Here is a 5,143-nt window from a genome sequence, read left to right as displayed (position 1 = left end):
TTTTTTTTATTATTTTTATTTTATGTGTATGAGTGTATTGCCTGCAAGTATTTGTATTTAAGTGTATCTCTGTCATGCAATGCCCCTTGGAGGTCAGAAGAGGGTGTTGGATACCCTGGAACTGGAATTATGGGTGGTTGTTAGCTGCCATGTGGGTGCTGGGATTTGAACCCAAGTCTTCTGCAAGAACAGCCAGTGCTCTTAACTGCTGAGCCATTTCTCCAGCCTAAGGACACTACTCTCTTTTGATGCTAAAATATTCAAACTACAGACTTAGTCTTAACCTAGGATGGATCCATTTCTACATTTGGCTTTCTGCCAAGTGGCCATCTGCTACAAATCTGTGCCATAAGCACAAAAGTAGATGGTGTTCCCAACAAACAAAAGTGCTGGAAAATTCCTGGAAGATCTGAGCATAGATGAGCATGGAAATCCCAACTAAAATACTGGGACAGTGCCAGGCGTGGTGGCGCATGCCTTTAATCCAGCACTCTAGAGGCAGAGCCAGGGGCTCTCTGTGAGTTTGAGGCCAGCCTGGTTCACATAGTGAGTTCCAGGCCAGCTATGGCTACAAAAAAAAAAAAGACAGCAAACGCTATTACAAAGTTCCACGACTGGTCACATACAGAGAATAAGTGTCTGTGAGATGCCCAACCCTAAGTGACACATCACAATGGCACCTGTACGCCTAAGGCTCACAGAACACAGTGGAACAAGGGGAGAGAGAACACTAATGCATCTCTCAACTCTCATCAACGAAGCTCTTTCATGTGACACAAAAGGCCTCACTCACCCAGGTCTCCGGGACCACTGCAGAAGGGGCAGAAAGATTGTAAGGGTCAGGAAAGGAGGTGCAGGACCATATGGAAACAGAGTCCTACAGGCTCCTGGGACCCTGCTCATATGAACCTCCAGCAATGGTGTCAGCATGCACAGGACCTATGCGAACTCAAGCAGACACAAAAAACAGTATAGAACTGTGGAAATGGGCAGCAGGCCCCAACCTTAGCCAAAGAACTATCTGCAGCTGATTACTGCCGGGCGACTGAGAGCTGATAGTCTTTTGTTTGTTTGTTTGCTTATTTTATGTGTATTTGTGAATTGCCTACATGTATGTAAGTGAACCTATGTCATGCAATGCCTGTGGAGGACAGAAGAGGCCATCAGATCCCCTGGAACTGGAGTATGGACAATTATTAGCTGCTATGTGGGTGCTGGAATTTGAACCTAGATCATCTGCAAGAATAGTCAGTGTTCTTAGCCATCTCTCTAGCCCCACGTTGATCTTCTTTACGGGAGAGATTCTAGACAGGCTGACTAGACCCCAGTGAATGAATTTGCACTGAGGGACGTCCGGGTACACAAACTTGACTTGATAGACCTTAACATATATGACAGAGTGCATGAAATCTGGTGGGGTGGGCTATGGGGGGGGGTCTGGATGGGGAAGGGGTATAAAGATGATTAAGATGTTTTGTATGAAATGCACAAACATTCAATAAAAATATACAAAACAAAACAAAAACGAGGCTGCTCTTGCAAAGGACCTGGGTTCAGTTCCCAGCACCTTGGTGGCTAACAACCATCCCTAACTCCAGTTCCAGTGGATCTGATGCCCTCTTCTGGCCTCCACAGGCATTGCATGCATGTGGTGCACTTACATATAATGCAGGCAAACACTCATACACATAAAATAAAAAATAAATCAGGGGTTGGAGAGATGGCTCAGCAGCTAAGAGCACTTACTGCTTTCTCAGAGGACCCAGGTTCAGTTTCCAGCACCCATATTGTGGCTGACAACAGTCCATAACTCTGGTTCCAGAGGATCTGACGCTCTCTTTTGGCCCCCAAGGACATTACAAACGGGTGATATACTTGCATACATGCAGGTAAAACACTTGTACATACAAAAGTAAATAAATCAAAAAATTAAAAATGTAAGACTTGGCATGGTAGAACACTCCTTTAATCCCAGCACTCAGGAGGCAGAGGTAGATGGATCTCTGTGAGATTGAGGCCAGCCTGGTCTACATACTGAGTTCTGGGCCAGCTGGGGCTATAGGGAGACCCTGTCTTAAAAGGACCAAAAGGCTTTTTTATTTTAAATTTAAAGATAAACAAACAAACAAAAACAAATATTGAAAAAAGTGAGGTTTCTGAACAAACCCCTGGAATTACCCCGAAGAGAGTAGGAGACCTACGAGAAAACAGGTAGAGATGCCCAGTTGACTGGAAACAGTTGAAGGATCACTGAGGCCTTCCCCTAAGGGGAGTAGCTGGTCTGTCAGATGCTCAGACTGAAGCCATCAGAGAGATTAGTAGCCAACCGAAAGTGTTAAGGAAAGCCAGTAACAGGAAAGACACAAAACTCAGCAAAAGAATTGAACAAGAAGAACAGTTGGTGCAGCTAACACACTAGACAGGATGAAACTTCATGTCAACTTGTGCCCACCACCTGCTTTTGCATAGTTTAGACTCTTTGCATTTGTAATCGATTCATTGATACGAAACAATAATTTTCAGTTCCCGTTAAGAGAAATTGTCCCCTTTCCTCTTTGCCCTGGTTTCATTTCTGTTGCTGCAATGAGACACCAGACGAAAAGCAATTTAGGGGAAGAAGGTTTATTTGACTCACAAATCCAGATTATAGTCTATCACTGGGAGGAGGCAAGGCAGAAACTCTAGCAGCTGGGCATAGCATACCCACAATCAAGGGCAGAGAGAGAGGAGTGGATCCTGGCCTGTTTCTGTTCTCATCTAACTTTCTCCTTTCTGATCCAGTTCAGGACCCCACCCAGGGAATGGTGCCACCCACAGTGGGCTGGGTCTTTCCACATCAATTAACAGTCAAGACAGTCCCCACAGACATGTCTACCTGATCTATATAATTCCTCAATTAAAGCTTTCAGGTGATTCTTGGTTATGACAAGTTGGCAATCAAAATGGAAACTTCTGTGATGGTTTGACTGAGAATGTCCCCCATAGGCTCCAAGTATTTGGACACTTTTGTCCCCAGTTGGTGGCGCTGTTTTGGGAGGTCTTAGAAGGTGTGGCCATGCTGAAAGTCACACTTAGGGCCTTTAAAACCCTGTTGATTCTAACATGACTTCCCTGCCTCTGTGACCTGTTACTGAAGGCATTGAGTCTCTTGAAGACTCTGAGGGACTTTCGTCTAGCCCTCTAGGAGACCACGCGCTCTCTTGTCTGGTAGCTGTTTTACTGGTTAAGATCAGAAGTCATAGCATCACACACACACACACACACACACACACACACACACACAAACACATGGCATAACCATCTTAGTCTCTTTCTGCTGCTGTAATGAATTGTTCAAGACTGTAATTTAAAAAGAACAGGGCTGGAAAGATGGCTCAGTGGTTAAGAGCACTTGCTGTTCTTCCAGAGGACCCGGGTTTGATTCCCAGCACCCACACAGTGGCTAATAACTGTCTAAAACTCCACCAATTCCAGGGTATTCCAAACTCTCTCTAGGCCTTTGCAGGCATTGTACACACATGGTGCACTTATATACATATAGGCAAAACACTCATGGCATATAAAATAAAAATAATAAAATATTCTTAAAAGAACAGAAATTCATGTTCATGGGTTTGGAGGCTCTAGAGGTCCAAGGTCAAGATGTTGGCAGGGTCAGTGTCCTCACATGGTGAAAGGGGTAAACACCCTCCCTCCAAGCCTCCCCCAAGGGCTAGTCCATTCACAAAGGTAGCTTCTAAGGCCTAACCACCTGGGAAAATTACCACCTGTGATGGTTTGAATGAGAATGTCCCCCATAGGCTCCAACTATTTGGACACTTTTGTCCCCAGTTGGTGGCGCTGTTTTGGGAGGTCTTAGAAGGTGTGGCCATGCTGGAGGAAGCATGTCACTGGGGGGCAGGCTTAGAGAGTTCTTAAGCCTTGCCAATCTCGAGTCACTCTCTTGTCTGCTTGAAGATGTGAGAGCTTAGCTTCAGCTCCTCACCTCTGCCACCATGCCTCCCTGCCATGATGGACTCTTGCTTCTTTGGAACTGTAAGCTTAAATAAGCTCTTCCTTTCCTTTTTTTTTTTTTGGCTTTTTGAGACAGGGTCTCCCTGTAGCCCCAGCTGTCCTGGATTCACCATATAGACCAGGCTGGCTTCGAACTCAGAGATCCACATGCCTCTGCCTCCCGATTGCTGGGATTAAAGGCGTGCGCCACCATGCCCGGAATGCTCTTCCTTTTATAGTTGCTTTGGTCAGTGTTTCAGCAACAGAAAAGTAACTAATACACCTTCATATTCCCCTAAAAAGAACTGAATTCTTGAGCTGGGGTCTAGCTCAATAGTGGAACACATACTTAACATGTGCAATGTGCTAGGCTCAATTCCCAGAACACACACACACCACGTACACACCACACACACACACACACACACACACACACACACGTCTCACTAAATCTATATGATTCAAAAATTTGTACTCAATTTTGTATTTTTATTTTCATCATCAATGAGTGAAATGTGCATCCTTACCGCAGAGCCTGAATTTGAAGCTGGGAAGTCCGGCCGTTCATGGCACTGTCTCTGTCCTTCAGGAGGGGTTGGCGAGCTCTGTTTCCTTGGCTTCCTGATCATCCATGGCCCTATTTCAGTCCTTGAGCCTTTTCCATCCCTCACCATTTTCTTCTAGCACCATCTAGTGGAACGGTTTCATTGAACCTGCACTGGCCACTGTGAGGCCTGGAAGGAAAGTCCTTCTGAGACCCTGACTTCTATGTTGTCACCTCAAGACATGCCTTGCTCAGCCCCAGTGGAAGACCGCATGATGGCATGATCAGGCCTGGCCTGGTCCTGCCTCGTGGAAGGCGTTCAATAAACCTTGCCTTGTGGATGAGACTGTGCAGTGGTCAGATGCTGGGGCTGGCTCTTCAGGGCCGTGTCTATAAAGGACTTAAAGGACTTAAGAAATCCAAGTGTGACGGGGCGTGGTGGCGCACGTCTTTAATCCCAGCACACCAGAGGCAAAGGCAGGCAGATCTCTGTGAGTTCAAGGCCAGCCAGGTGCACTCACATACATGCAGGCAATACACTCATACACATTAAAAAAAAAAAAAAAAAAAAAAAAAAAAAAAAAAAAAAAAATCCCAGTGTGGGTG

The sequence above is a fragment of the Nannospalax galili genome, unplaced genomic scaffold, assembly GCF_000622305.1.
Source record: "Nannospalax galili isolate Female #2095 unplaced genomic scaffold, S.galili_v1.0 scaffold180, whole genome shotgun sequence".
NCBI lineage: Eukaryota > Metazoa > Chordata > Mammalia > Rodentia > Spalacidae > Nannospalax > Nannospalax galili.
This window is presented reverse-complemented; position numbering follows the sequence as displayed.